General features: G+C 38.4%; 1 long non-coding RNA gene across 2 annotated transcripts in view; it reads left to right on the plus strand.

The window, feature by feature from the left end:
* LOC127952006 (uncharacterized) overlaps positions 1 to 5,142 on the plus strand; it is a 30,712-nt gene extending 25,570 nt beyond the window's left edge. For both annotated transcript variants that reach the window (XR_008152794.1, XR_008152793.1), the window contains 2 exons: positions 4,317 to 4,490; positions 4,673 to 5,142. This is a non-coding gene — a long non-coding RNA (uncharacterized LOC127952006). The remainder of the gene's footprint in view (positions 1 to 4,316; positions 4,491 to 4,672) is intronic.
* The last annotated feature ends 4,324 nt before the right edge of the window (positions 5,143 to 9,466 follow it).

Below are 9,466 nucleotides of genomic sequence, written 5' to 3' on the forward strand. Positions count from 1 at the left end.
CCTGTGGAGTGGGTGAGAATGGGATGTCGATGGACTTCGTCGTTTTCCTCCAGCAGAGTTTGATTTAAGGGACTGTGGTGTGTTTTGTATTTAGGATGTAGATTGGCATCGTGTTTTAATAGTAGGCCCTAATCTAGCGGAAAGCTGTTGCTGTCAGACTAGGAGGATGACTGTGCTGCTCACATTGTGCAACAGTCTTTCTTATTTTTCCTTATGTTGTCATAGCAGTACAACAGTACAATCACAGGTCATACAATATTCGGCCAAGTGATATCCCTAAAAAAGCAGAAATAAAAACACTTTTGCACATTTGGGGCAGAGCCTGGGGCCCGAACTATAGAAATGAAATAAAGACTTAAACAAATAGAAATAGCATGAAATTGTCCTTGACACATTTATTTAGCTAAACCTGTATATAATATCAGAATATATCTTTGTCGGTATATTGGCTTGCTGTCAATTTGGTGTCAAAAACATGAACTTTTACCACCTGGGGTTTATTTTCAGGGAGATTTTACAAGTAATCAATTAAAATAAATTCTTAATATGATTGTTCCATTATGATTGTTTGACTATACAGTAATTTATTATAATAAAAAAGTATTTTTGATCAAAATCCAATTCGTGTTTATGCTCACTTCAGAATCAGTTTAAACAGATTTACAGATTGTCTGAAAATAGAAACTGAAGCACTAAAATATGGCTAAAGAAAATATCAGTCATGCTGCTGTTTTGTTCCTTTATTGGATGAAGCATGTTATTTTTGGTGATTAATATCAGACATGATTGAAAATATTAAGAGTGCTTGCTCCAGTTCGAGATCACGCCTCAACTGCTCATCAATTGAGATTTGGTAGCAATCTGGGTTTTTCAACCAAATCCAATTGAAAATAGTGTAGCCAGCGTATATCCTCACAGACTGAGATCCGAGGTTAAGAGCTGTGGCATCAAGCACCTGTTGGGGCTTTGGATCTGGTGTTTACCCAGAACCAGCTTGAAACACATGCAGCATATGCACAAAACAGCCCTGTGATCTCACACCAGAGAAAACAATGAACCACCATTTTGAGTTCTGATAGTGCTTTGTGTAATTGGAGAGTTGAGAGCTCAGCACTTATTTAATCATCAACTGAACCCAAGATCTTTTGTGTTTAAATAATGTCTGGCTTGTGACGTACTAATCTCAGACGTTTACACTGAGGAATTTCTTTTCTCTCCCGCACAGTCTTCTAAAAAAGTGTCAGTCGTTTAAAGGTTCTGTTATGACTGACAACAACTTGGACTTCTTTAACAGCCCCAGACAAACAACAGAAAAAAAAACATGCACAGTCGTGAAGATATGACTGCTACAACTAACTTTTTTCAGACAGCCTCTCATTAATAGCTTTCATAAACATTTAAGGTTAAAAGTCAACTCCAAGGCATGCCAGATTTTTTTCCATGTGTAGTGAATGGAAAAAATGCATGCCCTTTGGCACCTCTTACCTCGTCACTCCAGCCTCTTGAGATAGGGATGTAATAAGGCCTGATTTGACATTGCGGGATTGCATAGACAGTGAAAGTCCATTTATAAAAAGTTCAAATAAGCAGCGTAACCGAGAGCAGTACTTTCCCACAGTGCTGCAGAAAGCCAGGATGACCGAATCTTAGGCCTGTGCACTGCAATCCCCCTGCGGGATCCACTGTGAAAGCACTCAAGCATGGAGCCGTTGCTTGCTCCATTTACCCTTACTAACACTAAGTGTGTGTGTTTGGTGGAGGGGGATCTTTACTCCCAAATTGAGAATGAACATAAAAGTTTTCACAACAAAGTTGTGTAGCAATCCTAATTCCATTAACAATGATGATACGAGTGCCAGAAGACCTTTTAGTGATGCTACTCCCAGGCTGGAGGGGAACAAAGAGCATGTGTAAAGTTCAAAGCTGCAGCTACACTCCCGCCACCTGTTACTGACCAGAACATGCGTGAAAATGAACTTGGCCTGAATTGCTGGGATCACTTACAACTAAAAGCCTCTCTGAAATCTCTCAAACTCTCGGCCGTGCCTCTTAGTGAGGTCTTCTGTTGGTGCGCGTTTCCCCCCCTGCTCTTTTAGGCGTTTTTTACGGCTATCCGATATCAGCTACAGTGCGCCATTTGTCTTTTACGTTAACATTGTGCTTTTAAGTTCTCCTTCTCTGCAGGAGCCCCATCTGTGTGATTGACATGGGGGAAATGTGTTTTTGAAGAGGGCTTATTGTAGATTAATATACACATTCAACATTGACTCACAACAATTTACCGCAACATGAGCAAAGCATGAACAGCATCAGGCCTTTTCAAAGATGGAAGATCACGTTTCAAAAGATTATTGACGGACATGTCTTATTCTGCATATTACAACACCTGTAGCTTTTATGTTTCCTCCCTACAAACTCTTGCACAGTGGCTCAACTTCTCATTTAGACATTTCAAATAACTCAAATGCACATTGAGTTGAGCAACAGCTATTCTCAAGACAAATCAGTTCTTTGCTGGAGAGCACAAAGCAGTGTGTTTTTCAACCGTTGTTGGCCAAGTTCAATAACTGAATGCAAAACAGTGCTCATGGGCAGCGTGCTGGCATGCATTATTTAATCAGTTCTGGGCAGCTGTTCTGCAGCATGACGTCCATTCGGCACGCAGGAGCTATGAGAAATACAGAGGGCTTTGATTCGTATTCATTCACTAGTACTACTCATACTCCATGTGTACAGGGAATGTATATGTGTTATCCTTTCCTTAAACTGACTTTGGATATGCTCCAGGACTGTCTTTCTAGTTTCCATATCATGTGGTTTTCCATTACCACATTACAGATTTGTTGTGTGTTGCAGTTTCCGTTTCCTGTAGTTTAGTGCATGAGCTTGCTTCTTTACACTGACAAGTTGCATCAATCTAGTGCAAATAAGGACTCATATATTTCTTCAAATTCAAGTTCCCTGACTTTCTCCTTCTAAGCGGGAAAAACCTCAGAAGGATTTTTTTCCCTCCTTTCAAATCTTCTCTGCTTCCCACAGACGCCCCCGGCTTGATGACTTTGACTTCCCACATTTAAGGATGACTAAAAAAAGCATCTTTAAATTGCAACCAGAAGCTGCTTCAGCCCCCCTTTCTCGTTTATGAGGCTGATGGGGCTCTAAACACTGGGAACCGGTACTCTCCTAGGCCTATTTAAGGCTCCTCAGAGTGTGAGAAATCATGGAATTGTAACTTCACCTCTAATAACAGTAAAATATCAATCAAAAGGCCTGAAATGTCGAAACGACTAGTGTCAGAGATTCTCCAAGCAAAAACAAACAATTGTGACGGCTAAAGAGCCCGTTTTTTTGCAGAGGAGAATTGTGGCCCATTTCAATGCAAGGGTCAGAGGCAGCCTCCCACAGGACCGAACATAAGGATTAAGTAAGCCTGTTTAATGAGATCACTTCCTGTGGAACATTAAGCAGCGGTGAGAACGTAACCAGCAATATGGGGGATCTGAACTTCCCACACTCATTACCTATAAGATAGACGCTAATGTCTGCCATTTTTTTTTACATTTTGAAATAAAACAATGTACGAATTCCATTATTAACTCGGATATTTGAAAGTAAGAATTTTTATAATTGAAATTTGAAAAAAGCCTACAGGACGCTACTGGTCAGTCTGTCAAATAAGCTTTCAAAACCGACAAATTTAGCTTTTCTAATTTTCAGTAATTTTAATTTTGCTTCCTTGCATTCGAATTCCAATTACAATCTGTGTCTTGCTTGCTACCGCAATTCCAATCCAGGAATTTAAATTAAATTTAAGGCATCGGTAACACTTTAGTTAGTTTAGTAATTCTCACAACTAGTTGCTTTTTAGCATGCCTTTTAATAACATATTGGCAGTTTATTAGTACCTATAAAGCACATATTCTGCACGACCATATTCTACATCCCTAATCCTACCCAATACATAAACCTAACAACTAACTTAATAAGTATTTATAAGCATCAAATTAAAATTTTTAGGCAAAAGTTGTTTGTTAATGGTGCAAATTGGATCTTAAAATTAAAATCCTCAATTCAGTTGTGATACATTTGAAAAACCCATAATTAATATTAATAAATCGCTTATTACACACACATATCAATTTTCATATGCAAACTGAAGCTTACATGCGTTGCTTATTTGACATTTGATTTATTGGCTGAGTGATACAACTGATGATTACAGATCAAAGGTTTTTTGTGCGAAAGTGTGACTTGTTCTGATTTGATGGCTAATAGATTACAAATAGTAAATGTGTCCCATCATGTCTGCCTCTCAGCTATCCAGGCGGCTCTTGGAACCTGATCTCTGTGAGACACTCATAACAGATCGTCACTCACAGTCTCAATCCAGCTTTTGGAAAGCTCAGCAACCTGCCTCAATTACAATCCCACTTTAACACAGAGTCATGGAGATATTTACAAGTCATGGAGGCCCATTCAGAGTAATAGGGGTAAGACGTTTGAAAGCATAAAGTTGCAACTGTTATCTGCTCACCTGTACAAAGAAACCACATTAGCCAACTTTAAGACATGAGGGCAGCATCTGCTAAGTATTTTTATTGCAGTAATATCAACAGACAGGTGAAACTGAATGACAACACTAATGTTTTTGAATTCTCTGTCACTGCTCTAGTAATGACCTGCAGACCGCAGCCTGAAGAAAAACAACATTTTTTTTTTCTTTTTGTGTAAACTGGGGATTATATTCGCTACTGAACTGTATTGGGGTTGGGAACTGAGAACTGACTCATAATGACTCTTTTGAGCTGGTTCATTTTAGTGAATAACAAATACAGCACAACCAGTTCAGTCCAATTCACAAAAAAAGGTGTTTTTGTGAGTCATTAGATCCTTATGAATCAGGGTGTTTGCTGAACTATTTTGATTCACTGAAATGCAAATAATTACAATTGTAATGTTGGACTCAAAATGAACCAAGAAATGTTAAACAATTGACACTCACCATTTCTGTTATTGAAAGGTTGTTCGTATGACATTAGAGTTAAAAATGAACATTGTGAGTTTTCTTATATTGCGTTTTAACAAATTAGAAATGTAATGATTTTTTTTATAATTTCTAGAAATAAATGTATAGTTAAGAGTAAGTCCAGTTATTGAAATGCATTTATGCTACATTAAGACATTTTCTATAGAAATATATATTTTTTTATATTTCTGATTTGTTGTTGTAATTTACTTGGTTCAGTTGTGTAGTAACGATAGTATATATCCTCTTCTCAGCTGTAATCTTGAGTTTACATCCTTCCAGTGTATTTTGTGATGAACCAAATACACTTTGACATGAGAGGTTTTTATTTTAAGGGCTGAGTCATGTTCAATATAAGCATTTGTTTCAGGATACTAGAAATGACAGTTTGTAAGTGTGCTGGTGTTTCCTGGATGTTTTGTCCCTCAGTGATTTGTGTACTGGTATCTGTTGATGAAGACTTGTATATTCAATCTGTCAAAATGACTTAAAATATGTAGGGTAGCTGTGGGAACTGTCAGAGAACAATGTACTGAAATTGAGTGAAGCGAATGGTCAGACCAGATTCTGCTGAAGATTCATCATCTCACAGTGGACATGTAGGAATAAAAACATCCTTGTGTAATTGAATCCGTTGAGACGTACAGAACTTTTGTGAGTAAAATGAATATTAGAAAAGACTGCATCTTATTCCAAGCCTTGTAGTAACTTTATAATACTTTTTTTTTAAAGAGTAGTTTTTACAGAAATAATATACTTTAAAAGAACTTAATCTAAGTTTTTTTTTTTTGCTTGTTGACTACAATTATTTGAAAATCCATTCTAGTTTAAATTTAAATTTAAATCACAATTTAGTTTAAATTAGCATTTAGTTTAAATTGAATGCAATTAGTTGAACGTTAGAGTGCTAATTTAACCCACTTAAACATCGTTGTAAGTAATAATAACTTGAAATATGGTTAACGTGTACTAAAATATTAAAAATATATTCCCTGCCTCATAAAACCTGGTGTCTTTTGACAGTTTTGACTCATTACTTGAAAAAATTTATTTACTGCACACCATTTAATTTGTCTCTCTTTCTGTCTAGTTCTTTCAGAGTTTTCTCCCACCCTGGCCTGATTTGTTTTCCATCTCTTCTTTTAAAAGTGATTGACGTTGTTTAACACATTTCATCCAACAAGCAGGAACATGCCATTTTCCTTGCATATGTCAGATTCAAAGCCACCTTGAGGGAGTGAGTGCGAGGGTGCGGCAGTGGGCTCCGTCTAGAGCATCTTTCTCTCCATATTTGTGCCGATGGACATCTTGGTCACGCAAATTCAAATCACATCCTCCCTTTTTGGCCTGCCAGCCAAGAACAACTCTGAATGTCCTTCTCAGGGTTTCATTAGACGTTACAAAACTCAAGATAAATAAATGAACTAACCCAGAAATTGTGGTGTGTGCGTGGGAGACTTCATAGCTCTTAAAATAGCTTTGTGTAAGGTTTTAGGAATGAACTTGAAATCTGAATTGTTTTACCATACAAGGTCCTGTCATAAGACCACCTCCTCCAGTGTCACCACATCCACTGTCAGAGTCACTTCACTTCATGCTCTCCGTAGTCCAGTTCTTTGTCCTTAATCTGGACTACATTTTCAGTTTTTCCAATATCGAACAAACCTGATTAAACTCATTAGGTTAGTGTGGCACTTGTGCAGTGCAGTGCAAACACTGTGCACTGCATGATGACGAAACAGGTGTAGATGTGATTGCAATGAGGTGACACCTCTTAATATGGAGCAATTTTGCGCTGTATCTTCAAGTTAAAGAGGTGACACACAGCCTGTCGAGCGCCCAGACTGACACGCGACATGTTGAAGGTTTGTGTATTCAATCGTGTGCTGATTTGATTGAGAACCCGTTGGTATTGTTGACCTGTGTGTGTGAAGCACACTCCCAGACATCGGAAAACTCACTTAACCTGATTTGTGTTTGTCAAACCTCCAGACTGTGGAACTGATTACAAAAACATGCTTGTTTATAGGCCACCGTGGCTGCCTGCGGACACAAAGCAAACAAAATGATTGGATGCTTCTGTAACAAACATGCTTCTCACACTCTCTTCACAGCTTCTGGCAATTTCCGTGAGTGTGGTTCACTTTGGTGTCCCATTACGATTTGTTTTTAGAGTGTTAGAGGCGCAATCCCTTGTTTTTGTTGTGAGAACTATTTAATAGATTTGACAAACCCTTATATAACATAACATAACTTTAGGCATTTTGGCCTGTATCCACCGATTAAAATCGTGACATTAATACTGCATTTCTGTCAAACAAGTTTTAATTATGAACTCTTTTTAATTACCAAAAATATTCATGTTTAGCTACAGCCTTAAAAATAAAGGTCCCTCACGATTTTTTTTTTTTTTTACCAAAGGTTCTTTGTGGTTAACAAAGGTTTTTTAGGTTATAAAAAGGTAATAAACAGATGATTCTTTAAAGAAACTTTGACTAAATGGTTCTTTGTGGAACCAAAAAAGGTTCTTCTATGACATTGCAATGAAGAACCGTTTGAAGCACCTTATTTTTAAGAGTGTATGTCCCAAAACCTATGTCCTAGCATTGCTTTCCTTCACAAACAAATTCATGAAATGACATGTCCAGTTAATCCTTGAGTGATGAAAGTAAACCAACTGGTAAACAAGACTGACTTGTCCATTAAAGAGGGATTCAAACTCGAAGTCTGGAGTAAGTTAAAGAAAAAAAAAAAAAAATTACCATCATTTACTCACTCTCATGTCATTTTAAAAATATGTATTTCTTTATTTCGTGAAACAGACGGGACAGAATTTTGGGGATTTTCACATTTTTGTGAAATGTCCTGGAAAACAGCTCCTCCCAAAATTCAGTTTATAACTTGATAAAATGTAGCATTCTCAAAAGTAACAAGAATACAATAAAATAATAAAATAATAAAGTTTATCAGAAACCTGATCCCAAACTATCAGGCCTCTAATAAGTGAACTGCTTAATGTAGGCTAAAGTTGCAATACTAAGAATCCTCTTACCTATTCAGGTCTTGTGTGTGTGTGTGTTTATATTTTAAAATGTAATTTATTCCTGTGTTGGAAAAGCTGAATTTACAGCATCATCTCTTCAGTCTTCAGTGTCACATGATCTTTAAGAAATCATTCTAGTATACTGATTTGTTATCAACGTTGAAAACATTCGTCCTGCATCAGATTTTTGTTGAACCTATGCTGCATTCATTTTTCTTTGATTCCTTGATGAATAGAAAGTTAAAAAGAACAACATTTATTTGAAACATTATAAGGCTTCATTTCACAATGATTCGAAATGAAACTTGAAGGCTGTCCCTTTCCTAGCAGACCCAGGTCCTCTTTCACATAGCATTCTGGGCCATTCCTCATGACTCACTGAAGGAGCCTTTACATCATGGGCCCCAGCTCTGTTAGCAGGCTGTTTTAATTGCTTCTCTTGTGTGCCACTGCCAAGTTGGATCCCTGCAGTGTGAAAAAAGGCCCTAGAACAGCATCAGTCCCAAAGGCTTGTTTGACTGTTCTTAGCCAGTTGGGCTAATCCCGTGTTCTTGGCTTACGGGACCTCTGGAGGTTTAGAAGTGCTGGCATGTAGTGAGATCTGTCAGTCTGCAGGACTATAGGAGAGCAGTGGTTCATTTGTTGGAGAGGAACAGACCGCTGCAGAGGGAGTACAGTCTTTTGTGACCGGTTTGAAGCCGAGTACACTTGGCTGTGTGTGTGTGTATGTGCGGGAGGTTGTTTTAAAGTTGTGACCGTGAGTCAATGAGGAACCAAGGGGAGGAAGCCGTGCGGTCGATTGTAATTACAAACTCATCTCTAACAGTTTCATGCGAGCGTGTAGGATTTGTGAAAATGGTTGTATTGCGGTCGATGTGTGATATATGACTTTATATGCTTTGCTTGTGCTCTTTGAAGTGTGTGTGTGTGTGTGTGTGTGTGTGTGTGTGTGTGTGTGTGTGTGTGCGCTCTCCTGCAGTTTTTTTGGCTTCATCTGTAGCCCACAACCCTGGGAGAGTCTACCTCTCTCTCCAAGATTACTCAACTGTGCCAGAGCATGTCAAAGCATAATCTGCAACCGTAATGACCCATGGATGTGCGTACAGCTCCGAAATATCATTGAGCAAGCAGACTTGTCTGTCTCACAACAGAGGCTGAGCCTTTGTGTGTGTGAACTTTCAGGTTTTGTTGTCGCCATGCTCTCCAAACATCCTGAAAAGTCAGTATGGAGTGATGAGTGTGTTTAGCAGCTCAGTGTGTGCTCGGACTTGTACGTATCATGTGCTCGCGTGTTGTGATTAAAGTTGGCAGTGAAGTGATGGAGGACGGAGGACGGATGACGGATAACAGTGAGGCCCGGCCAGTTTTTCTGGTTCCCTGTTTGGGAGTCAGGCAGT

Source organism: Carassius gibelio, chromosome B3 (assembly GCF_023724105.1).
Source record: "Carassius gibelio isolate Cgi1373 ecotype wild population from Czech Republic chromosome B3, carGib1.2-hapl.c, whole genome shotgun sequence".
NCBI lineage: Eukaryota > Metazoa > Chordata > Actinopteri > Cypriniformes > Cyprinidae > Carassius > Carassius gibelio.